This window comes from Pristis pectinata, chromosome 22 (genome assembly GCF_009764475.1).
Source record: "Pristis pectinata isolate sPriPec2 chromosome 22, sPriPec2.1.pri, whole genome shotgun sequence".
NCBI classification, from domain to species: domain Eukaryota; kingdom Metazoa; phylum Chordata; class Chondrichthyes; order Rhinopristiformes; family Pristidae; genus Pristis; species Pristis pectinata.
Window position 1 is genome coordinate 37,823,404 of NC_067426.1, and position 27,257 is coordinate 37,850,660.

The window sequence follows — 27,257 nt, forward strand, 5'->3', positions numbered from 1 at the left end:
ATTGGGAAGACTATTTTTACCTGATCAAATGTCGAAAGAAGCTGAAATAAAAGTAAAATGGAAATATGATCAGTGGAGGGCGAGGAAACTAAAGTTTCAGAGCTCTCAGACGTCATCAACACATGGAAACTCGCTGCCTCTGACCAACAGAGCAATCCGGCATTCCCTGGTTGCCTTTCAGCGTAAGCAACCAGGAATATTTTTTGTTTGTTTCTTTTCATTCTTCAGAGTCTACATGATCCTAATGATTCCCATTACAATCATAATATCCATATCATCCACATACCATGCAAAATACATGTCACGTTTTAGCAGTCACCAAGGTCAACATGATTTAAAGCTCTCACCTCTGAACAAATTGTGATTTGCTGTATCAGCGTCCCCAGAAGTGTTGAATGTTGGGGAGAGAACCTGAGCTCACCGTCCCTTGGTGGGCTTGAACCACCAACCTTTCGGTTAACAGCTGAACGCGTTGGCCGATTGCGCCACAGAGACAGCTGATGCCAAAGCCCATCGGCAGACAATGTAACGGTGCAGCGACACAAATCAAAAACTTAATTCCGTTTCCCATCCTGCGCTTTCCTTGCGAATTGATTGCTCGAGGTTTCGGGAGCTTTTTAATGCTTTCTAATTGATGGGTTAGGATTAATTAGAACTAACCATTTAAATTTCCTTGTGGCGAACTCTGAAGGAATTGTGGATATTTCAAGGCATCACCTTCGTCGGTTCTCTGCAGTTTTCTTAAATTAAGGATTTGCGAATATTGCATTTCAGAGAATCATTTTCTAGTGTTACCAACAGAGCTGTCAAGTAGCTCGCTGTCAGTTAAAAGAGGACGTGAGAGCGAGGGAAGGGAAGTGTCAGAGAATGGCCATCTGAAGGTGGAATAAGGTGGAGATGGACAGAAATCGGAAGAAAGGTTTTGACCTCTGTGTGAGGAAGCAGCAGCAATGCAGTCTCCGATGTGCTGAAATAGAGTTGAGAGATGGGATAGAGCGACTCTGAAACATATTTATCTTGCTCCTTGTTTCTCTGATTCAACGTACCTCATGAAGTCATAGAGATCTGCAACACGTCATAATAGACCTAATACGTCGATGCTGACGAATGAATCTACCTGATCCAATCAAATTAGCCTGAGTTGGACCGATATTCCTAGGAACCACTCCTATCCATGTAACTGCGGGGATATCTTTGAAATTTGCACTTGCACCCACCTCTCCACTTCCTCTGTCAGCACATTCCTTATAGACTCCACCACCTGTGTTAAAAACTTGTCCAGCAGATCCCCTTTCAATATTACCCCGTCACCCGCAACTTATCCCCTTCATTTTCAGTCTATACCACCAAAGAAAAAGAGACAGTAACGATCCAACTTATTCTGCTGCTTATGATTTTATCAACCTCTGAAAGTCAGTCCTCAGCCTCCGTTGCTCCTGGGGAAAAAAAGCCCCAGCTCATCCAATCTCTCCTGGTCAGTGAAGCTGTACAATGATGGCAACATCTTTGTGAATATGTTCTGCACCCTCTACCTGGTTAACGACATCTTCCCTGCAGCAAGTCGACCAGACTTGCAGACAGTTCTCTACGTGCGGTCTAATCAATGTCATGACGTCCTAATTTTGTACTCAGTGCCCTGACTAATGAGAACACGCGTGACAAGTATCGTTTCCACCAACCTGTCTACCTGTGTTGTCAAATTCCGGAGTGTATGTCCTTATACGATGAGGTCTCTCGCTTCCACAACACTCCACAGGGAGCTCTCATTTACTGTGTAAGTCCTATCCTGGTTTAACATCCCAAAATGCGACACTTCGCAGTTGTCCCAGTGAATTCATCTGCCGTTCCTTGGCTACGTTGACAGTTGATTAAAGTCCTGTTGTTATTTCAGATAACCTACTTCATTCTACCACCAATATTGGTGTCTCCCGCACAGGTAATAACAATGCCACCTCAGTTTTTATCTATATCGTTGGTATGGATGTAACAAACAAGGGACGCAGCACAGATCCATGCGGAACTCCACTGGTCACTGGCTTCCAATAAAAAAATGCATCGCTCCACTACAGGACACCGACTTCCAGCACCACGCCAATTGACTCGTTCTCACTGAGACTCATGTAATCCAACCTTCCTGAACAGCCTCCCATGCGGGTCGTTTTTCAAAGACCATAATAAAGTCGATATTCCTATAAATGTCCACCGCCATGGACTCGTCGATCTTCGCTGTCATCTCTTCAAAGCTCAATCAAATTCGTGAGTTACCTCCGCACAAATCAGTGCTGACTGTCCCTATTGAGTCGATGACTTCCCAAATGCAGGTAGATCCTGTTTCTAGGAATACCTTCAAGTCACTTTCCCATCATAAATCTCTTCACCGGCCTGTGCTACCTTGCCTTGTTGTTGCAGCCGTTCTGCACACAAGGTGCAACATCAGACACCCTCCCGTCCTCCTGTAGCTTTCACGTGGCCAGCGCGCGCTCTCTCCCGCACCTCGCTCTCTCCATCTCACCTAAACCCCCCTCTCTGTCTATCTGTTTCACCTAACCCCCCCCCCCCCTTCTCTTTCAGAGATTTTTAGAACATCGTTAACCATGTGAAAGCTACCAGAGGACGGGAGGGTGTCTCGAGAGGAAGGAGAGACAGAAAGAGGTATAGAGGAATGCAATGATGGACTGAATAGGAAAGCACATCTGAGAGCAAGAGACTGAAAGGGAAGCGGAGCAAAAAAGTGCGTGCGGGAGAGAGATGGAAAGAGAACGTCAGGAAGCGAGCCAGCGAGAGAGAGAGAGTGAGAGAGGCGGAGGGTAGATGAAGAGATGGGACTTTGTTTGTGAGAGAAAGGCTGGAAGGAGACTATTAACAGAATCAATTAAATCACGAGCAGGTCGTTCGGCCGGTCGAGTTCGATCCTCCATTCAACAATGTTTGGTCGATTTCAAGACAATTTTCGTCGTTTGTTTTGTTCCCTGATTCCGTCAGCTTCCGGAATTCGAAATCTGTCTGTGCCAAACGAAGTCATTGACCGAGTCGTCACAGCCTTCCCATGGGAGAATTCACCTGCCTCGAGATATTTCTCCTTCTTTCAGTCCTCAAAAGCCTTCTCCTTCAGAAAGTGAGAGGATAAAACAGAGAGCGGAAGACAGACGAGGAGTAAAGCAGTTAATCTGGGAGATGACGAGAGGGAGAGATTTGGAGAGTGAGAGAGAGACAGATAGAGAGCGCAAACATGACGGACTAATTTGGTTTCACGGCAGTTATGCGGAATTTAACTGAATCAAGTTCTTCTGACTTCAAAGCAAAATCTCGTGCCGCTGTTTCCAAGCTGAATGGGAATGCCAAGAAAACGCACTGCCTCACCACCTAGAGCAGGATCCAAAATTATGTTCTTGACTAGGATCGAACTGGGGACCTTTCGCGTCTGAGGCGAACGTGATAACAGCTACACTGCAGTAACCACCGTGCCCTTTGATGCCACTGTACACAAAAAAAATGTCATGAGCGGACCATTGGAAGTAAAACAGAGGCAAAGAGTCCAGTGAAATCGGTCCGTTCTGGGAGGAAGCAGAAGCTGGGGAAAGGTTTCAACGTGTTTCCACCGGTGTCGTAAAATGACAGTCATGTTCGCAGTCACACTGAGGAAGTAAAGGGTAAAAACTGTAACCATACCTATAATGATAGAAAAAAAAATCCTCGCAAGCAACAGCACGCAAGCTGCTCACTCAATAGATAAGATATTAATTACTTTGTCCGGGACCTTGGTCAGTCCCGTTATGCCAGACAATAGGAGCACTGGGTGCAATAAACAACGAGGTGGAAGCTTGTCCTAAACAATGAGGGGTAATGCCTGTCTTTGAATTTCTTGATTATAACGCAATTAGGACGGAAGATATGTCCCCAGTTAAGTTAATTACGTGTTCTGTGTTCGAATCCCCTGTTTAGTTAATTTCGTGTTCAGGGTTCGAGTCCCCAGTTAAGGTAATTTCGAATTCCGGGTCTCAAGTCCCCAGTTAAGGTAATTTCAGGTTCGGGTTTCGAGTCCCCAGTTTCGTTAGTTTCGAGTTTGGGGTTCGAGTCCCCAGTTTCGGGTTTGGGGTTCGAGTCCCCAGTTTCGGGTTTGGGGTTCAGGTCCCCAGGTTTGGGTTTTAAGTTTGTGAATTTCAAGGTTTTGAGCTCTAAGTTTTGAGATCGGTGCTCCGATACTACCACCCTGCCTTAGACCGGTTCTCAAGAGGGAAATCCCCCACGGTAAGGTCAGGAACCTGAATTGAGTGAAGGAAAGAGACCAACCTTATAGATAATCGCAGCGATTTGTACTGTACGATCGGCAAGAAAACAAAATGGGACAAACTCTCGACAAGTATGCGTCCAATACCGCATTATCCACTAAGTAAGGACGATCCGAAGAATGAGAGTAACTTCCGTAAATTATTGGCATGACTCAATAGAAAAATTGGGAAATGAAATATGGCCATTGGGGGAACTTGGGATGTGGATAAGTCTCTAAAAGAAGAAAGGGCGATTTGGGAGCGGAATACGGGGGGAAAATGGAAAATATTAATGTCTACTTGGAGAAAAACGGCCGAAGACCTAACAAGTAAATCTAAACAGAATAGTTGGGAACATAATGCGCGCAGAAGGCGAATTAGTTGGTGTGATGAAAAGGGAAATCCTAAGAGTTGCGAAGTCCTGAAATCTCAGTGCGGAGACCACGATGCTGAGAAGAACAAAAGGGAGAGAGAGTGGGTAGTTCAGGAGAATAAGATAAACGTAGGAATAAAAAAAAATAAGGATAAACTGGAGGTACCGCCCGACATGTCTAGCGTGCCCCTATTGTTCCAAAGTAATGATGCGGACGAAAATGATGAAGGGTGCATGGTAAGACCCACAGCCTCTACCTACCTCACCGTTTCACTGCCGCCCCCATATGTTGGGACTAGTCCGCAAACCGTTCCGCCCACACCACCAACGACTGCTTGCCAAGTCCCATCCCAAAGACAAATCCATGGCCCCACTGCGTCCCGAACCAGGCATCAGCTCAGACAGAAATCCTGCTTACGAACGGCTTTATGGCCACAGAAAAGCGACGGAACTATTTGGTAGGGGACAGACCTTTAATAGATTCTCAGACAGACACCGATTATGACTCCGATTCGACCCCTGATGATGACGACCCTAAAGATCCCGGCCAACCACCTATGTTGAGTAAGGTAAAGGGAGCCAAAATTCCCCAACAGCAGTGTGCCCAATCCCGATCCAACCCAAGCGAGCGCTAATCGCACGATCCAAATCTATGCCCCTTGGAAGCCTCAGGAGATGTGCCTAACCGTAAAACCAACCCGGATGATTTCATAGATTATATGATGGGAACAATTCAGATGTACCAAGACACCCCCCAAGACGTTTTCGGTTTTGTTGCATGGCCCTTACAACTAATGAGGCGGACAAGTGGAAAGAACACGTGGAACTATGCGTTCTACCGGCCTATCATGCGGCCGTCCGGTCTCAGGACCAGAAAACCACCATTAGAAATGCTCTTCGCAAAACTCTCCAACAGCCTATTGACATAACTCAGGTTTTAGAATGCCAACAGAAACAGGGTGAGGACGGTCCAGATTTTTGGGAGCATTTCTGTTCACTTTACGGTACCTATGCGGTGGACGATGTCTACAACAGAGGCAACGCCTCCCCCCTGTTTAATGCCCTCCTACTACCATGTATTCCTGAGGGAGTGGCATCAGCTGTCCGCACGAATAACATGAATTGGCCTGACCATACACGACAAGCCATGAGGAGGGCCCTAGTCCACTTCTGGAGTAACCGTTGCGATTCGAAAGCCACAAAGGTAAAACAAAAAATGGTCCAGAGACCTCCTCGGCCCCGACCTCTCTCCTCTGATAATACGAGATATCAAATGGAATAGCAGTTTTCCGTTCCAGGAGGGGTTGGCAGGCCTGGTAAAGGATATCTACTATACCCCAACGACGCAAGAGCCACAGCGTACGGGTCCACCTATGAGCCAGCACCACCCTCTAGTAATTACCCAGGACCCAGGGGACCTCAACAACCCCCGCCGGTAGCGTCAGGTCGAACAGGATGCTACCTTTGTGGCGTGGCGCAGCTGAACATTGGCGGCGGGACTGCCCCCACTACCACCATCGGTAGACTAGACCCCCCCCCCCAGTAGACGACAACCTTTCTCAACTAACAACCCGTTTTCTGCCTGACTAGCTGTGGGGAGTAGCCATTCCATGTACCCTACCCTCACCGATAAGCCGGACGATGAGCACATCGTCAATTTGTTAGTTGAAGGAAAGCCGATCTCCTTTATGATAGACACGGGGGCAAATACCTCGAGCCTCGAAGCTCCTTGTATCGCCCAGCATGGTTTTAAACTGTCCACTGCCTCAGTTCCATTGAGAGGGCTGTAGGGACAGGAAATATCCTACCCCTTAACTGAACCTTTCAAGTGAAATTTGGAGATCGGTATTGTCTGATCCAATTCGCAGTAACCCCAGACCCTGTGGTTATGTTGGCCGGAAGGGACATGCTCTGCTCTCTCCGACTCAAATGGATGAAGGAATTACCATTACTGGCCCGAAACCCCATAGGATCCTCTGGATTCACCAGCCTCCTCAGTGGTGGATGGTGGACTTCACGAACGGAGATTTTGACCCACCCTTGAAAACCCCTGACCCGCATGTGACGCTAGCTTGTGACCCCACAGGGGTCTCAAGAGAGCTCGAAGGGTTGTATGCTTCCTCCCTGGGTAGCATGATGACTGTCACTATTTTAGGGGAAGTAGTGGGTAACGAGGTGTCAACAGTTTTAGTTCAAGTGCCTAATGATTTGTGGAATCAGTCCGGCTTGATGTCCCCTTACATTGCACTGTCAGTTAGGAAGGAGCTGGGATTTCTAGCTCACTAGCTGGAGGAATAGGCAGACACCGGCCTTGACGGACACTGGGGAAACGACACTGGTTCCGCAGCCTTTTCCAGAAGGGACTCTAACTTATGAACTCACCATTTTCTCGGTGACAGGCTGTTCACGCCACCATCAGCTCCACCGACTCCCTTCGGATGAGCCAGCCCCCGATTTATGACCCGCCTAGAAAGCTGAGGTAGGATTCATTCCAGTAACCCCAGCCCAAATCCGTGTAAGACTGTCTTCCGTCCCACAGTACCCCCTTGGGAGAGAGGCAGTTGACGGAATAACTCATTTAATAGATTCATTCTGCAAACAGGGCATTCTGATTCCTTGCCAGTCACATTGCAACACCCCCTTTTTACCCGTCCCCAAACCCGGACAGACAGAATGGCGCCTTGTACAAGACCTGAGTAAGGTCAGTGAGATTGTGGAGACACTACATCCCGTTGTCCCGAACCCAGCCACCATTCTCAGCAGCATCCCTGCCGACTCCTGTATTTTTACTATTGTGGACCTCCAGCATGCATTTTTTTCCAATTCCCCTATCTCCCTACTCGTACTACCTGTTTGCTTTCACCTTCCAAGTTCAGCAATGCACCTGGACGCGCCTCCCGTAAGGTTTGAGAACGCTGTCCGACTATGTTTTCCAAATGGTTGCAACTTTCTGACAAATTCACCGTTGTACAGTTTGTCGATCACATTTTATTGGCAAGCCCCCTGGAGCCCGCCAACATCGCGGACACCAATGGACTACTTAACGCACTCCACTCTTGGGGATACGGAACACGTCCACAGAAAGCAAAACGAACCAAGCGACAGGTGAAATTTCTGGGCACCCTCTCAAGTGCTACTGAGCGGCGGCTCACTCCTGAACGTTTTGCACCCATCATTGCTACCCCACCGCCCGCTACCCGAAGGGTATGCGCTCCTTCTTAAGTTTAGTAAATTTCCGAAGGCAGTGGCAACTGAACACGGCCCTCCTTACTAACCACCTCACACCCTTGGCTTCAAGCCAGTCCGTGGGACCTTTGGAACTTACGGAGGAACACAAGGAGGCTTTTGATCAGCTCAGACAGGCCCTTTCCAGCCCCCCGGTCCTGGTACGCTCTCCATATGACCGCCCATTTCAGCTTTTTGTGAATGTTCTGGAGGACTGCGCTACAGCCGTCCTTACTCAAACCCATGTGGGATAGAAAAGGACCGGTGGCATATGACTCCACTCGGCTGGACCTAGTTGCCAGGGGGCTCCCGCCGTGCTCACAGATGCTTCCAGCCATCTATTCTCAAGTAACAGCAGCCTCCAATATAACCCTGAAACAGGCAGTAGTTGTTTATTCCTCCCATACCGGAACGGCACTCCTGACTTCCCATCAGACGCAACACCTGGCCCAGCTCCGCTTAAACAGATATGAGGATGCGCTCCTGAATAACCCACTCCTCACTTTTGCCAACTGCACCACCATTAACCCTGCCACCTTTCTTGAGGCCCTACCGGAGGATCTTGCAGATCCACCACATGACTGTTTAATGCGTAACCACTTTTTGACTACACTCCGTCCGGACCTTTCGGATAAGGCCTTCCAGTCAGCAGACCTAAACCTGTATGTCGACGGTAGTTCCTCTGTTTCCGAACAGGGAACCCCCCGCCTTTGCGGCTATCTCATAGTAAACGACTCCCAATATTGTGGAGTCTGCATCATTGCAGCCCCCAGTCTCTGCCCAAAATGCGGAACTCTTTGCCCTGACCAGAGTTTGCAGTTTAGCCAACGACAAAGTTGCTAACATCTTCACTGATTCCCGCTATGCTTTTGGAGTTGCCCACTATTTTTGCCAACTCTGGGCGTACAGGGGATTTCTGAGGTCTACGGGTAGCCCCATACAGAATGCGGCTTATGTAAAGAATCTCCTCCAGGCCATCCTCCTCCCTAACAAATTGTCCATCATTAAATGCTCGGTTCATCTTTCAGACGCCTCACTCGTAACACAGGGCAATAAAAGGGTAGACGCAGAGGCTAAATTGATAGCACACCAGGGGTAAAAAATCGTTTAGACTGCGGAAAAACAGGCAGTTACTTGTAAGCCAAAGATAACAACGCAGGGCACCCCAGACATGGTAACTGTGCAGCACTTACAGGGGGACGCCCCTGACACAGAAAAGCAAGTGTGGAAGGCGCACGGGTGTACGCACTCTGCGCCACATGGCCTCTGGATCAACTCTGTATACCTGATTGCTTGTTACCAATGCTTATTGACTGCCTGTATTCTGAGACCCATCTTGGAAAGGAGGGAATGAGTAACATTTTATTACGTACCTGGTGGCACCCAAGATTGGAGGAAGCAGCACAAGGAAAAATATGATCATGTTTAATATGCCAAAAAAAATGCTGGGAAAGGGGTGAGGTGCACGCCAGATAAAACCCGCTTGCCAGGTGGTCCTTCTGAATGTATACAACTCGACTTTATTGAATTACCGCGTGTACATTGTTAGAAGTACTGTCTCGTTATCGTTGATGAATTTAGCAGATGGATTGAAGCTTTTCCAACCACCAACAATAAGGCCTCAACGGTGGTGAAGTTACTGCTGACAGAGGTTATACCAAGGTTTGGGGTACGCCGACAGATAAGTTCAGACAATGGTCCCCACTTCATACGGAAAATAAATAAGGAATTGAGCGAGGGACTGCATATCAAACAGCAGTTCCACTGAACCTACCACCCTCCGGCAGCGGGTATAGTAGAAAGAGCTAATGGCACCCTGAAGAATAAACTCACTAAATTATTATCAGATACGGGTCTAAATTGGCTGAAGGTCCTCCCCTTAGCATTATACCACATGAGAATTACCCCCAACTCGGCCACCGGGGTGTCGGCTGCCGAAGTTTTCTATGGACGTCCGGGAAAAACCCCATGCGAAGCTGACACCCAGCCCCCCACCCAGGTTGACCTTAATATCATGGCGGATGAACTACAAAGGTAGTTCAGACAACTGACGTCCTCTCTAAAGTTTCTTCATTCACAGGTGGAGAGTGCCTTTAAACCGCTAGAAGGACAGAATGCGGAACTACCTGACCTGGATATCGGGGATTCGGTACTGATACGAGATTAGGAGCGCCCTAAACTAGGACTTTGGTGGAACGGCCCCTTCCAGATAATACTCCAGACTCCTATAGCCGTGAAAGTACAGGGCTATGAACGCTGGATTCATCTGAGTGACTGTAAACGATGGCTGCCGGAAGAAAGATAATATTTCTTACATTCTGACTCCTTACCATTACTAGTACTCTTGCGTAGGCATTGGAGGATAATTTGTTTCACAAACTACAAATGCAGCTACATAGGAACCGCACCGTTTGCTACCCCTTGGCAGATTCAGTAGAAGGCCTTTTTGTAGACACACCAAGCTGGAGCCCCAGGGCCCTCTTAAATTACAAACACTCAGAAGCAATGTGTATTGGTCAGACGGGGACTTACGGGAGGGTGCTGCCGGGTAAATGTTTGCAAAGAACAGTAATAGGTCCTAGTAGCACAACCAACCATTAGTCCTTCTCCCGCTGCTTCACCGGTCAAGGATGGAGTTGTGGGATAGCGATCGTACAGCATACGTTATCATGTGCCACCACTACTTGTACAGAGAGCAAATGTGGATTTAAGCGGGGATGGTTTAGCTGTGAGTGCTCTGCCACCAGTTGTGTTACGTTACTTGCAGGGGAGCGATGGGTTTGTGAGGAAAGGAACGGGACCCACGTGAAATTGTCGAATATCTCGTTAGAATGACTAGCCAGGGAGAATTACCTGAGAGAGCATGGGAGAAATGTTGTTGGAATCTCTTGGTATTCTCAGATGCCCAGTCCACAGCAATTGGGTAATATAACCTGTTACCGGGCTAAGGGCGGGTATGTGTTCCTCTTTAATGGTACTTACACTACCGCCACCCCCACTCTGACAGCCTGGTTTGTAATGGAAACGATCGGGGCGGTCACGGTCCCTTGTCCCCAGAAGGCTCATGTCCGACGAATACTTCTGGTGCGGTCAGTTCGTGAGGAGTTATGTGAAGACTGGAGGGATCGTATTACGTTGGGATCTACCTTATCGTCGTTAGGCTATGGGTTTCTGAGTACTCTCTCTCTGGGGGGTTCAGCAGGAACTATAGCCGTAAAAAAACCGGAACTACTTTATTTGTGGATTGGCCGCAATGGGAAACAGTACTATGAAGGGCCTGGAGGCAGTGAACCGGGAACTGGCGGAGCTTCGACTTCTTGTGCCCAGCAGACCCGGTATGCTGTGAACAACCAGTTAGCTCAGCAAGGAGCAGTATGTGCCATAGTAGGGGACAAATGTATCACCAATATGAGAGGTGAGTCCTACAACATTTACCATGCCAGTCAAGACATTCAGAAGCAAGTAGATAGCTTTAGGTAGAGACTTACAGGAGGGGCGGTTTGGTTGGGATGGATACAAGGAGGATCGTGGGCATCATACCTGCTGCATGGAGCAGTGGGGCTAATCGTTATTATAATAATATGCTGTGTGGTACTGGCCTGTCTGAATACCTGTTGCAAGATCCTTATTGATAAACTCTCTGCCCCGTGCTCGGCGTCACTCTAGATTATCATGTAATGATAAGAATGAGGGAATGAGGAAGTAAAAGGTTAAAAACTCACCATACCTATAGCTGAAAGAAAAAACACCTCGCAAGCAGGAGTTAAGGTGTTAATTACTGTGTCCGGAACCTTGGTTTCAGTCCCGTTATGCTAGACAATAGGAGTACTGGGTACAATAAACAACGAGGTGGAAGCTGGTCCTAAACAATGAGGTGTGATAGCTGTCTTTGAATTTCTTGATTATAACTCAATTATGATGGAGAATAGGTGCGATGTCTGTCTCGTGATCTCTGTGGATTGACCGAAAATCGGGGCGCCGCATGCATTAAGTGTGCGTGACAATATCTGTATAAATTTCTGTCTGCTCCTTTGTATGGAGAAACCTCGGAAGCGACTCTTAACGAGTGCTGAAGAGACGTCTCCTTAGCGGTGCACTGCTAATAAACGCGTTTTATCGAATGGACCTCTTGGCACTCTGTTACTTTTCAGCGGACAGAAGTGAGAACTGAATTCCGAGACGACAATGAGAGACATGGATAAGATACAGACTCTGAGTATTTTCCCCCAGTGGAAATGTCGAGGGCAGAGATTTAAGGTGAGGGAACAGTTGTAAGGAGATTGACAAACCAAATCTGTCAAAACAGCAACGTTTCGGAAACCTTTGGACAGACACATGAACGGGCAGGGAATAAAGAGATGAAGACTAGTGCAGACAAATGGGATTTCCTCAAAGTCGTAACGGTCGGTAGAGACATTGTGGGACGAAGGACCTGTTCTTGTGCAGTACCGTTCTCTGTCTGTTTCATGCATCGATCCAGGTTGAAAAGGTAATTCCACAAATCACATGACTGGAATCATTTTAAAGAAGTTTGGTCTCCAAATCTAAGAATCTCTGCATTGCTTAAAACCCAAAATGGAATCAGGTTAACTGTGTGTGTGTGTGTGTGTGTGTGTGTGTGTGTGTGTGTGTGTGTGTGTGTGTGTGTGTGTGTGTGTGTGTGTGTGTGTGTGTGTGTGTGTGTGCGCGCGCGCGCGTGTGTGTGTGTGTGTGTGTTGTGCTTCTTCTCGAGAGGGGGTAGAGGAAGTTCTGTCGAATACCGCCCAGATTGAAGCAATTCGTTATAAAGAGAGATTAGATCCTGTGAGTTTGTTTTTCCTGGAGCGGAATAGGCCGAGGGGTGACCTGCTGGGGTGCCCAAAATTACAGGAAGGCGGATGATAGTAAGAGTCTTTTCCTTTGGTATGCAAGTCTCAGAAAGGACAGGATTATAAATTAGGATGTTTTAATGGCTCTGCCCGGCATAATTTTGCACTAAAGGCTGGCTGCCATATTGAAGGCTCCGTTTCAGGATATGATAGAGGCAGATAGAAGAAGGCCAGAAGAAGACGACGGAGCAAATACAGATAATTGTACCAGAATAATTCGGCGCAATACTCTGCATGTTACGGGCGTGGTTCAGGTACGAAGTATCTGTTGCTATGCTGCAGAAGGTTGTGGTTCTCTGACCCAATGAGACTAGGTGTGCGTCTGGTCACGGGCCATACCGTGGTTGGGCATTTTAAAAGAGAATAATCAAGATCCCAGTCAGTAGCTCATTGTACTGGTCACCCCTGGAGTAATAGAAGGACGGACAGGGATTTCAGCAGCAGATGAGCAGTGGACAGGCCGAATGACGTCACGTTTTTGTCAGCTGTCTCAAAAAAATCTCACTGAATGGCGGAAAGACGCATTGCTTTGTCCATTCCGGGAATATCCTGGCATTGTTTGGCTGCTGAGATTAAAATCGATTGCATTCAGTGATTGCAGTTATATGTCCATGCATTCGTGTTCTCTTCCAACTCTTGTGTTTGGAATTTAGTTACCGACCGGAACATTAAGAACGGGGCAGATGGACCAGAGGTCCCCAAACATTTAAGGGTGTCGATTTGAGCAGGTGTCCTGACACATTGGGGACTGACAGCAGAGCACATCCATGTACTGTCTGTGCAGATGGATTCCCAATTTGCGCCATATCTGTCGCGTCAGGGCAAAGTGAGTTTTTTCTGTTCAACCCTTGTTGGCTTTTGTCGGACGACGCAATGCAGGACAAGGAGTCGATGCTGCCTACGTCCCCTTGAACTCAAAAGTGCATGGATGTAACTTCAAATTTAGTTACACCGGGGGCCTGAAGGAACATCACAGGGCCTGAAGGAACATCACAGAATTACTTCCACAAAGACCTTCCACGTACTTTGTTTTCAAGTGTTGAAACTAAGACGGTGATAGTAATTACCCGGTGGCTAACACAGCTGCAATATTTGATACTGAAATGAGACGGCATAATTTTGCAGGAATAACTGTGGGGGAATTTGATGGGGCAGTATAAAGAAAAATTCTGCTATTATCTGTTTCTCTCAGGGGCGAGAGGTGGAGAGATAGAGAGAGAGGAGAGAGAAAGAGAGATGACAGAGTAACAGAGTGTGAAAGAAAGAGAGAAAGAGAGAGACGGGAAGACAGACAGAGGCAGAGAGACAGAGACAGAGACAAAGATAGAGTGAGAGTGTTCTGAACTATTTGGTGATATGGAGGGACTCCCACCTGCTAGCTTATGCAGAACTTGCTCCTGCACATCTGTTCCAGATTGTATTGCGTTAATGCGGTCAAATCCCGCTGCCCTGCTGAGTGTTGTTCCTTGCAGGGGACACAGCTGTGATGTCAGCCTGGTTTGAATCGCGCTGAAACAGTTACTCTAAAACCACGTGACAGTGTAAGCACTTTGGAGGAAAACAAGTCTGAAAACCTCTTTTTAACACATCAAATGCAATATGTTATTTTCCACCAATTCCCCGAAGGGTAAGTTAAGGATGTGCCCCTTTGCTTTACCTTAAGGACACGATATTAATCGAATGACGAGAAAAGCCAAAAAGGGAGTTGAGGTCAGAGATCCAGAGGAAAACACTCGGTAACACGTTCTGCTCCGCAATCTGGGGAACAGAGGCCACGTTGACATAAGATTGGGAAAGGAGAGATGTGCAAACATTGTGGATGATGAATCCTCTGTGTGGAGCGGAGAAGAGAGAGGACAAATTTGCCGAGATACTCAGCAGGTCACGAAGCATCTGCCGGAAAAGAACAATTATTTTTCACGATTCACGCCTGTGTCTTCCAATAGAAATGGGACAACTGGGGTAATCCGGGTTAAGGAGAAAAAATTAAAGTCCACTCATTCCAAAATCTGAGAATCTGATGAGATTAGAGAGGGAGATGTTGAGATTGTCAGGCATGTCGATATAAAGGAGAAAGAGGTGCTGGGGGAACTGAAAATATTAATAAGGTCCAGTCCCTGATGGAATATATGACAACCTATTGACAGAAGCAAGGAAAGAGTTTCATGGAGCCAAGACAAAGATCCTTATGTCCCCTTTCGCCAAGGGCGAGGTGTCACGCGACTGGAGAATAGTGAATGTTGTACCTTTGTTCAATAAACGCAACAGGAATAATTCAGGAATTCCAGTGAACCTTACATCAGTGGTAGGGAAATACTTGGAGAATTTTGTTTGACCGGATTTACTCGCATTTTGAAAAGCGTAGACTTATTTAGGACAGTCAGCACGACTACCTATGGGAGTGGTCGTGCTCAAATAGTTGACTTTGGTTTTGAGAAAGTGACGAAGATAATTGATGGAGCCAGGCCAGTGGATATTGCACACATGAAATTTAGTAAACGTTTGACAAGATCCCTCATAGTATGCCTGTCCAAAAATTCGTCACATAATATCCATGGTAAGTTAAGTTAGATATCATGTTGACATGGTCAGAAATGATAGAGGCTGGCGATAGAGAAGTGTTTTCTTCATGGAAGTCTTCGACCAGTTGTGTTCCCTGATTATCCGTGGATGAAGCTGCCTTATGATTCGAATGAAAATGTAGATGGTCTGATCTGTTTTCGACACAAGAAAATCATCAAATTGTGGATAGTGAGGATGATTGTCAAATAATACAGCAGGAAACAGATGAGTTGAAAATTTGGTTTAATCAGCTGAAGTGTGAGATTGTGCATTTTGCAAGATCAAACGCAAGGGGAAACTATACAGTGAACGCGGGATCCTTCGGAGAACAGATGTAAGAAGGGATCTTGTGGTACATGTCCATAACTCAACTGAAGTGGCATCACAAGTGGGCAGGACGATAAAGATGGTGAACTGCGCGCTTGCACTGATCTGTCGCATTAGTTACAAAAGTGAAAAAGTCATTTTGCAGCTCAAAAGGGCGTGGGGGCATTGCAGGGTGTGCAGACGAGGTTCACCGGCATGTTGCCTGATAGGGCGACAATCGCTTTAAGGATGGCTGCAGAAACCTGGAGGTTTTTTCCCTCTCCCTGGATAAGACGCGACCAGAAACATTATAGAAAATTAAGAGCCGCATGGAGAAGAGGGGGAATCAGCTTGTTATAGAACATGGAACATGCGGAGTAAATCCAGGTAAGGGCTTTCCGACCAGCACGTCTGTGTTGGACATGGTACCAATTTAAACTGCACATCTGCCTGCACATGGTCTGTGTACCCCCATTCACTGCCTAATCATGATTCCACCTAAATGTTTCTTAAACGTTTCTGAAGTATCTGCTTCTGCCACTTCACCTCGCAGCGTGTTCCACGCACCGACCACGGTCCGTGTAGGAAGCCTTTCCACATACATATCCTTTACACCTTCGCTTATCACTTTAAACTTATGATCTCAAGTATACGACCTTTGCATCCTCGGAAAAAGATTATGACAATCTACCCTGTCTATAACTAGGAGCCGATACTACGGTCAGTGGCACTGACGGTAGCTTTGGCTCATTTTGTTGTATCTTGGCGGAGATCATCTGGGGGCAGCTCCCTGTCATCATCATAAACGTATCTGGCAGCTTCATCTGCTGAGTCTCCTCCATCACTACCTTGCTCCCATGCTTCTGACCCAGAAGCCCACAGTGTTCTTCTCTGAGCAGCGCATATATCATGCCGCTTTTCTGTCTGCTTTCGACAATTGATGTGATCTCCAGTGATACTTTCCTTTGCAAGTACTGATTTATGTATCACATTCATAGGTGGTTTCAAGTTATTTTTAAGTCACAAACTTAACCAGCCAGCCCCCAGTTCTCTCTGTACTTCGCCAATCTCTCCGGCTCAAGTCTCCCGCCGACTCATGGGAGAGGGTGCACAAGAGGTTCATCAGGATGCTGCCTGGATAAAAGAGATACAACAAAATGAGCCACTGCTGCCGTCAGTGCCACTGACCGTAGCATCGGCTCCTAGTTACGGTCAGAGAGTCAGGAGGAGGGTCAGGGAATCAAATCCGGAATATAACATACATAACCCCCTGCTGATTTCAGCAACTGAGAAATATTGATGATATAATGACATGATGATGTAATGTTGCAGTCAACTAATCACAAGACAGAAATACGCGGCCGAGGTGAAGCCAAGAAAAGAAAATTGATTATAATGTGCCTGCATCCGAACATATTCTCGGCTTTGCCAGAAGTACAGCGAGACGGTGGGCAAGCAAATTACGAGTTAAACAATGCGATATCCACTCTTATCGGTATAAACAGAGTGGACCCCGAAGATACGTGCAGTAATATTCTTTCTCAGCGGAAAGGCGAACACCCCACTGCATTTACGTTCCGCCTATTGGTGGAACCTCCCATCATATGAAATTTACTCTCTGTGTTCACCTTCTGAGGACCCCACATGATCCCAGATGTTTCACTGAAGCCACCTCTGTTTTCTCAACTGCAGCAGATACCCGGCCGTCTGGACAACCTTTCGTCATAAGCTTCCGTCTCTTTTCCCTTATCGATCTGGTCACATCCACTTAATTACATACAACTCATGCGGCTCCGAAAATAAATAAGGAGAACGACATTGAACACGACGCTGATGATGTGGTGCCAGCGTCACTCCCTATACTTGATATATCTTCTCCCTCCATTTGAAATCAACCCGTGCTGTTACGCATTAGGTTACTATTGGTGAATGTCCCTTTAAGACATCGCACAGCTCTGTGTGTGTGTGTGTGTGTGTGTGCGTGTGTGGGTGTTTGTTTGTGTGTGTGTGTGTGTGTGTGTGGCGTGATTCCGACAACAACAGGAGATATGGACGTAATGATGTTTTTGGGTCGGTCAGTCAGAGAGAAGAGGGAGAGGGAAAGAGGGAGAAACACCCTGCCTGCTGGTCTCTGTATCGATGGATGAAAAACAATAAATGTGTCTGTCACTACAATCCTCGTATGGACTTCTGTAATAATCCAGTGGAGTCCACTTTGTCGTTAACCTGGTAGAAGGAAACAGGTATTTGTGTGGACGGCCATGTCTCGAATGCTTTTCGGGGTGGCAGATACTTCGGAACAAAGGAATGGAGATCATCAGTGATTGAGGTGTCGTATGGGTTCCATCGTGGAACATTTGGATTTCCTAATTACTCGCTGTATTGTCTCTACATTTTCTCTTCAGTCAACGGTGGTTTTGCATGAACCTTTGCTCACGTTTCACCTTATGGCTTGCTGAACTGAACTGAACTGAACTGAACTTTGAGAACAATTCCTGGACTTGGAGTTTGGGAATTTGCCACACACACACTTCGAGTTTAGTTTTTGAGGATACTGCTTAAGATCTAACATTCTCTCTTCTTTTAACATTCTAACATTTTTACCTTTATTTTTCTTATTATCATAAGTAGTTATTAATAAAATAGTTTCTAACACTCATACATGACTCAGTGTGTTTCTTTTGTTGCTGGTACGTGACAGTGCAACAAAAAACAATAACGGTACATCGCTCTCCAGAAATTTGTGAAACTGTATCATTGTTTTTTTTCTTTGTCAATGACGCAGAACGATGTCAATTTCCTTCAGAATTCCCGGGGTTTTTCTGTTGTCCCATATAAAATGTAGCGGTTCGTAAATTTCGTTTCTATGCCCACCAGTCAGCAACACATTTTCTGATATGATACGTTGAACATTGACGTTGTCGTTTTTCCAATGTGTTACATGCTTACCCCGTCCGCGTCCATTTCACATTTCTCTGAAATGACGTTGGGAGATCAGGTTCGGTCCTGGATGTTCAATTAGTGGACATTTGGTAGCGAACACTCTGAAACTCTGAAAGAGTGACTAAACGCTCTAAATTTAAACAGAGGGTCAATCATGCGTCCGGTCTTCTGAATAGATAGATCATGTTCGTTTATTGTTCAAAAGGTACAAATCAATGTTCTAAAATCCTCTCAGCTGATGCCGATGGTAAGCGATGGTTCAAGGAAAGTCCAATGTAAGGTATAACTCGCTGTGAACAAAAAGTGGATTGCAACTGTAAATCTGCAGGCAGATGAGAAGGGTTACATGGTCAGCAAATGTAATCGCCCACTGCGCAGGCAGTCAGAAGACGGGTCTTTCAACTAAGAATTTCGGCATAACGTTCACTTTCTGTTTGAGGAAACTCTCCCAGCTATTTGCACGTAGTTGCATTTTTAGTCATCCCGCAAGGGGTTTCTGCATTTTCTCCTTTCCTAATGCTGAAATCCGTGTGTTTCCCCCGAAATCCAAGCCGTCAGTTTATCTTGTGGAGTTTCAGTCGGGAGAAGTCAGCGGCGGAAAGGGTGAGCAGATTCAAGTTCCTGGGGTCAACCTCTCAACCTGGGGTCAACGCCTGGATGCAATCACGAAGAAGACACGCCAACGAATCTACTTTATTCGGAGTCACCAAAGACTGTTGCAAATTTCTGCAGATATACAGTGGAGAGCATTCTGACTGGTTGCATCACCGCCTGGTACTGAGGCTTCAATGCGCAGGACATAAAGAGGTTAAAGAGAGTTTTGTATTCAGCCAGGTCCATCACGGGCCCAACCCTCCCCGCCATAGAGGACTTCTTCCAAAGGCGGTGCCTCAGGGTGGTATTAAGAACCCTGCCCACCCGGGACATGCCTTTTTCTCGTTACTACCATCGTGAAGGATGTCCGAGAGCCTGTGGATCCACACTCAATGTTTCAGAGACTGCCTCTTGCCCTCCGCCATCAGATTTCTGAAGGGTCCATGACGACGACGTCGTCATTCCTCTTTTGCTCTATTTCTTCGTTTTGCAACTTACAGTAATTGTATATGGTTATGTCTTGCACTGCACTGTTGTCACGAACAGCAGATTTCACAACATATGGCAGTGATATTAAACGTGATTCTGACGCTGATTCTGCCTCTGAGAAATTCAAAATAAGAAGACCAAAGCTAAAAACAACGCTGCTGATGTGGTAAAAGCGTCGTTCTATGTAATTGAAAAATAATCTCCTTACATTTGAATTTAAACTATGTGACAATAAACAACTGGTTCGTTCTTTCATTTCCATGCCAGATGGACAACACCACATCTCTTGATATTGTGTTTCGAACACGAACGTTGTAGTTGTTCCAGTTTGTTCATTCCCTTACTCCTTCCGCGTTCATTTCACATTTCTCTGAAATGATGGTGCGAGATCAGGCTCGGTACTGGATATTCAATTCGTGGACATTTGGTAGAGAACATTCAGAAGTTCAACAAGAGTGACAAAACGCTGTAAAAACAAAACGGTGTGAGTCAGGAGTTCGGTCTTCAGAATAAAGGCTTCATGGAGGTTTATTGTTGATCAGGTACGAAGCCATTTTCTGAACCTAATCTCAGCTAACGGCGAGGTTAATCGATGGTTAAAGTAAAAGTCCCATTCAGGTAGAACTCGATGAGATCAAAAACTGGATTGCGACAGATAAACTGCAGGTTGATGACTTAAAGGAAGGTTCACATGGTCAGCAAGATTTCACTGCGCAGGCAGTCAGAAGGCGGTTAATTCAACGGTGAATTTCGGCATAATGTTCACACTCTCTTCCCAGGTATTTGCACGTAGTTGCTTTTTCAGTTATCCCGGAAGGGTTTTCTACATTTCCTCATTCCTGCCCTGCTTCCTGTCAGAACCCTTGTCTCTCTGAGAAAGAAGGACAATCAGTTCAACGGTCGGGGAGAAGTCAACACGTGACGCGGTTGTAAACTTCTAGCTGCAGGATGTTGGATTCAGTGAACTCATCCATTCCTGTGCTCCCCTCAAACGAGTTTAACAGCATTTAACGTACACTGGAAGAGCCTGATTTAATCTGGCGTCCAGGCCCGAGGGCAGCTCTCGCTCAAGGTTACATTCAAATGTTCCCTCCTTCCTCATCCGGCAAATTTAGGGGGTCTGGACTTCCATTTTTGATTGGCCGCTGCTACATTTACTCTCCCTGAGCAGGGACTGATATACAGCTTTGGTGAAAGGTGGTCGATCCGATTTCCTTCAGGGAATATCCCGCTGTTATTGTGTTTCTCCGTGTTCTGCAGGGGAACCAATCAGACGGCTTAAATTAGATTTTACTTTTGGATGATATCCACTTATTGACACTGAACTCTTCCCTTCCATTGAATCACAGAATGGCTGCAGCTGGGATCGAGGCCGTTTGTCCCGTCACGAGTAAAACGAGTCCGGGCGGTCCCACTCCACCAACATTTCCTCACTGTGCTGCAGATGCTTTGCTGCCAGATTCTTGTCCTGTTCTGCTTTCAGCGCTAAAGGTGACTATGTCCCTACTGCTCGCACGGGCCGTGCGTTTCAGTCGAGGGAAAAAAAATCCTCTGTCACTTTTTGTAATGCTCTCGGCCAGGAAGTTCCTGCTCCAGCAATTGCTGCTCTTTTAATCTTGTCCTCAAACGCTTGGCAAACAAACGTGTATCTTATTCTTGCCTGGAGCTAAAATTTGCCCCCCGAACATTTCATCGGAAACGGTTTATTTTGTATCCTCCTTTCCTGATGCTGAAACCAGCAGGTTCGCTCAGTGGAGCTCTGGCGGTGCAATCGGTTAGCGTGGAGAAATGCCGAAGCTGTGACTTCGAGCGTCACCTAGAGCACTCGTGGTTTTGGTGGGGTTTCAGGTGTGACTGGGAGATTCTGAAACTCACAATTAAACTGATATGATCTGTTTCCTTTTGTCCTTGTAAGACATCCGGTTGATTGCTTGAACTCAACAGAAATACTGCACAGCTCCACTGTTGTTAGTCCGAGCAAGAGACTCTTAATTCACAAGCGCAGCTGAAGAGACCATTCCTCGATCACGAATAAGACCTGTTTCCGACGAAGCATTACCAAAGTGTGGCCGAAGGCACGGAGATAATGAGATTATATCAAGTCTGTCGAACTCCAGAAGATGGATACACAGTCCGTTTAATCTCTGGTCATTCGACCATCTCGCTGTTTCGGAAATCATTTTGATGAACCGAGTTAATATTGGTATTGGTATTGGTTTATTGTTGTCATTTGTATCGAGGGACAGCGGAAAACCTGTTTGCAGTGCAATCTGTTGTATTTCCTCACTCCATCTGTGTGTGTGTGTGTGTGTGTGTGTGTGTGTGTGTGTGTGTGCCTGAGTGTGTGTGTGTGTGTGTGTGTGTGCCTGAGTGTGTGTGCGTGTGTGTGTGTGGAAACGACGCGGGGCAAGATTTGATCAGTTACATTGGTGAATAGAGTCGTCTGTTCGTCCTCTAAAATAATGAAAGGTTCAATGATTTCCGGAAACGCAGAGGGTGGTGCGAGTGTGGAACGAGCTGCCAGCGGAAATGCCAGATGCCGATTCAATTGTTACATTTAATCGCGGATTGGATGGGGACACGGATGGGAGAGGTTTGGCTGGATATGGTCCGGATGCATGGAGGTAGTACAAGGCAGAATATCAGGTCGGCATGGACGAAATGGACCCTTTTCTGTGCTGTAATGCTCTGTGACTCTGCAGGCTCTGAAGTCCAAAGTCCAGCAGAAACAAACCGCATCCAAATTGTTGTTTCCCCTCTGTGTGTAAGCGAGAGACGGAAATGTGAAGATCCTTAATAATGTTACAATTTACATTTGTCAATGTTCTTGGGATTTGTAACAAAGTTGAATAATAATACTTATTCTGCTTCAAATTTTGATCCTCTGTTACTTCTCTTATTTCTGCAAGAAAAAAGATTCCTGATGCGTGACTGTTGTTGCTGCTGCTCAGCTTTAAATATTCTTCCTCCTACTGTTCACTCGTTCCTTCCTCAGCTCCATCCGATGCCACACAGCGCTGTTGACGTTAATGAGACGAACCGTGTGGTGCTGCAGATGACCTACGGAGAAGGGAACGCTGTGTATGCATCAAGTAGTCCGCCCCAGTCACAATTAATTTCGACCGTGAAACAGCTCACTCCACACATTACACCGAACCAGCTTGACCGTATTGTATCTGTCAGCAGGAAGGGGCGGGGCAGGGAAAGTGAACTTCCGAATATCCCAACCGGGATGAAAAAGGCTGTTCAGTGTGTAAGTACTTTCAGGTCCATCGCTGAATGGTTCCACATTTGGAAACTCTTGACAGCGGTTAATTCTCCCTGTGCTTGATAAATGGGTTCCTCATTCTCATTCTGTCTCACGACATCGACGCCATCAGGTTTATCAGCTTTCTCTTTGGCGTTTTTAACAAGGTGGGACCGTGTGGCCTAATGGATAAGGCGTCTGACTTCGGTGTTGAATGCGATGTTATCAGAAGATTGCAGGTTCGAGTCCTGTCAAGGTTGTTTCACCAATACTGGTTTTGCTTCTGTTCTGTCGCTCACTCTCTCCACCATAGCCATCTCAAATGCTTCGAACACATGCGTTTTCAGCGTCTCGGCTTCGAGCAGTGTCCCGCGCCGGGTTTCCCTTGGTCACTCCGCCCTCTGGGCAACAAAACGAAATGCCGTCTTTTTGTTTCACCTAACGTTTTATCTCATGTGTTTTGTCTGTGACGTATTTCTTCAAGCGGTCTCATAAACATTGGGGTGGAGCTCCTCAAACTGTCGGGAGCAGCGGCTGCTGGCAAACGGAGTGTGCTTCACATTCTGCAGGTCAGATCGCAGCGGAGGAGACACCACAGTGAACCTGCCTAACAATCGGGGTAGTATCTTAAACACACGTTTTCCTTCCTTCAGAAACGCAAGCTGGGGCGGGGCCTGATCGACACGTTCAGTGGCGCCAGGTCCCGTTACTGCAACTCCGGAAGCAAGGTTACATTTGAAGAGAGGATGGCAGAAGGCGACGGACGGCTGGAGATGGAAACGGCAGGGTTCAGTCAGAGGTGTGAGAACAGAGTGTTGGTGAACTCTTGCTTGCCGAGTCCCCCTCTGAACCTGTGATCATGAAAAAAAAATACATGCCTCCAAAATACAGACCGGGTTGCAAAGGAAGACATTGCTACCTACGATTCTTGCCTCGGAATCATGAATATTCCGGACGGTGCACCTTCGCCCCATCCGCCGTCACAGCCAGGATCTCCCAGTAACCAGCCATTTTAATTCCACTTCCCATTCCCTCACTGACATGTCTGTCTGCGGCCTTCTCTTCTGCCAAGTTGAGGCTATATGCAGATCAGAGGAACAACACCTCATAGTTCGGCTCGGTAGTCTCCAACTGTCGGCTTCAACATCGAGGTCTCTGCCTTCCGGTAACCACTCCCCTCTGCCCACCCCTTCATTGTGTCTCATCCCGCTGGCCCCATTACCCCTTCTCTTTCCACTCCAGCGCCTTCACGTCCTGTCCCTCAGCCACAACTTCTTCCCTCTGTTTGCCCACCTCCTTCCTTTTATTCCATGGTCCACTGTGCTCTCCCAACATATTCCATCTTTCTCAGTCATTTGCCTCTTCCGGCTCTCACCTCCCAACTTCTCACGTCATTCCCAGCTCCCCTAGCCCAGCTACCTACCTTCACCCTCTCACCTGGATCCACCAATCACCCGCCAGCTCGTGCTCTTCCCCGTCTCCAACCTTTTAATTCGGTTTCTGTTCTATTTATTTCCAGTACTGATGAAGGGTCTCGGCACGAAACGTCGACCGTTTATTTACCTCCATAGATGCTGCCTGACCGCAGAGTTCCTACAGAATATTTTTGCGTGTTCCTCATGAATACACTTCAATATTTTCATTGGCGGCAATCGTGAAATTAAACACGTAGTTACCGATCGTCGTCAGGATGGCCGAGCGGTCTAAGACGCTGCGTTCAGGTCGCAGTCTCCACTGGAGGCGTGGGTTCGAGTCCCACTCCTGACAGTAAACGCTTTTTAATCATGATTCTCCCCCTTTGGTTTCCTTATTTCGTCCATTTACCGCCTGTTTTGCCTCGTTCCATCCTCGCTTCTGATATTGAACTATACTGCCCTTCCTCACATCGCATGTCTCTATATTCTGTTTTATTTGGCTTCTCGACCTTCGCGATCTTCACCCGGTCCCACTCTGTAAGTAAGATCATTGGAAATCCTTTCCTCCACTTCCGTTGTTTCACGAATATACAGCAGTCTATTGATGTCAACGTTGAATGCAGTCAGGTCCCAGAGGAGGGAATGGTGTGTTGGACAGCTGGGGAATGAGAATGTTTGTGAGAGCTGCGAGGTAGAGGGAGACTGAAAACCAGATAAATACAGAGAGTGCAGGAGTGGAAGAGTTCGACGGTGAGGTGACGGAAGACTTGCAGGTTCAGCGAAAGGACGATGGAGGTAACTGAGCGGAATGTGAGACGGAGCTGAGCCAGTTGGTCCTGATTCAGCGGGATCCACCTTCTTTAGTGCCGGGATTATTTCCCGGTGTTGGGGGTCAGTGGAAATGGTCCAGCGGTTTCAATCTTTATTGCCGCAGAAAAGCTATTTTTCCCCAGCTATTTCAGCCGTTAGTCTCGGGTGCCAGACACGCACGGGAATGTGGCAGTGTGTGTTGCGCATTGGGCTTCTCGGATTTGCAGCTGCGATGGACAGCGTTTCTGTAGTGTCGTGATTATCACATTTGCCTAACACGCGAAAGACCCCTGGCTCGAAACCAGGAGGAAACATTGTGAAATCTTCGTTTTTCTGGAAATCAAGTGACGTAAACGGGACAAATCCAGAGCCTCGTTGAATTAAACGCAGCTGTTTCTCCTTCACAACTCAAAGACCTCACCGAGTCATACAGCACGGAAATAGGCCCTTCAGCCCAACTCCTCCATGTGTACTGAGGTGCCGAAGCAAGTCCAGTTACCCTGTGTTTGGACCATGTCCCTCTAAACTTTCCTTCCCATGCACTTCACCCGATGACGAATAGCGCAACCCGGTTCCGAAACAAAATATGGCCAATCTCTATCTCTCTTGCAACAGTGTCGACTTTCCAAATGCATAACACTGCTTTCATTTTACAAAGGACAAACTCGTCACTTTCTTTCCGCCATTTCACTGCAGGCATCCTCGAGCATTGCCTCATCCTACATTATCCTGAACTGGGGATAGTCGTTGTGTTCGCTCTGCAGACAATGCGAAGTGTGGCCTGATGCAATTCAGCACAATGCAGAAAGGGAGATGATATAAAGTGAGGACACAGTTCGTAGACCGGAGGTCTCCTGGTCTTCAACATTCAGCTTCCAACATGAGAAACGATTCTCATCTGGATTGAAGGCTTCATTTGCCTGGAAAAATAAGGTTGAAGCTGACTCTGACAGAAACTTAGCAAAGGAAGATATGCCGGAAGAGGCGGCAGTTTGTCTGAGGAAGGTTGGGAAACTTCATTAAACCTCATGAGAACGGACAGGTCGCGGTATTTATATCAATATGTAATACATGAATCGCAAAGCACAAAAGCACAAATGAGAAGAGTTTAAACCATGACTGACAGGAGAAGTTATAGGTTATATTAAATCAATTAAAATGTTCAAAAAGTTGCGGGAAAAGATCAATATGCCTTGGGATTGGGAACGATTTGCAACGCTGCTAAAGGTGACCAAGACACGTGCATTGCAAATAGAATATAGAACGTGAAAGTTAACGTGTGGAACATGGCAGTAGATTGTAAGAGTTGTAAATAATGCACGATGTTTCAGGGACAGACGAGGATGGCCGAGAGGTTAACGGCGATGGACTGCTAATCCATTGTGCTTTGCACGCGTGGGTTCGAATCCCATCCTCTTCGTCAGTTGTTGCTTTGGATATTGAGCTCACAACGTGTTCACTTGAACACTTCCGAGACCCCAGTTTTTCCCCGACACGCAAGCCGTTGTGGTTTATGATTCGTGAAAAAGAATGTTTACAACGAGAATTTTTCACGAAGTTTGGTGGAATGAGAATGGAAGGAAAGTCGAGATAAGATGGGATGACGACTGGATTTCCCCTTCCTCCCTTTCTTTCTCTCTATGTTCGCAGATGTGAACACCGAATGAATGTAGACTGGGGCAACTGCTGAAGAGTAGATTTTGGGAAGTGGGTGCAATTGAAAGCTTCCTGCAGATGCGACGTGAGGAATGATTGAGTACAGAGCGGGGCAGATCAATGTGCGAGGTCCGCCGACTTTGGACCGAAGGTAGATCGATCCGATAATGTCCATATCATGAAATGCAGGCGACAGCGAAAGAGCGGGTCAGTATACGGACCGAAGAAGACCAATCAGCAAACGCTGCCGGACAGTTTGGAAACTAAGATGGGAAAGGCTGTCTGAAGGAATGTTCCGCACGACTTCATGACAGCTGTGATCGAGACAGATTAAACTGCCGATTCTCTTGCATTTTGTTCCCATATGGAAACATTCAGTTTTGTTTTCCTTTTCGACTGTCATTTTAATGATTGTTTCTCGATGACAGAAAAACGGATTGAACAATTTAAATATCGCTGTGAATATCAACAACAGAATGTCCCCATAGTGAATAATATTGA

At 46.8% G+C, this 27,257-nt stretch overlaps 2 non-coding genes across 2 annotated transcripts; both read left to right on the forward strand.

Moving 5' to 3' along the window:
- Positions 1 to 24,559: 24,559 nt before the first annotated feature.
- On the forward strand, positions 24,560 to 24,642 carry trnal-cag (transfer RNA leucine (anticodon CAG)). Its single transcript has one exon. It is a non-coding gene; the product is annotated as a tRNA-Leu (tRNA).
- Positions 24,643 to 26,436: 1,794 nt separating this feature from the next.
- Positions 26,437 to 26,523, forward strand: trnas-gcu (transfer RNA serine (anticodon GCU)). The gene has a single exon. It is a non-coding gene; the product is annotated as a tRNA-Ser (tRNA).
- Positions 26,524 to 27,257: the final 734 nt, after the last annotated feature.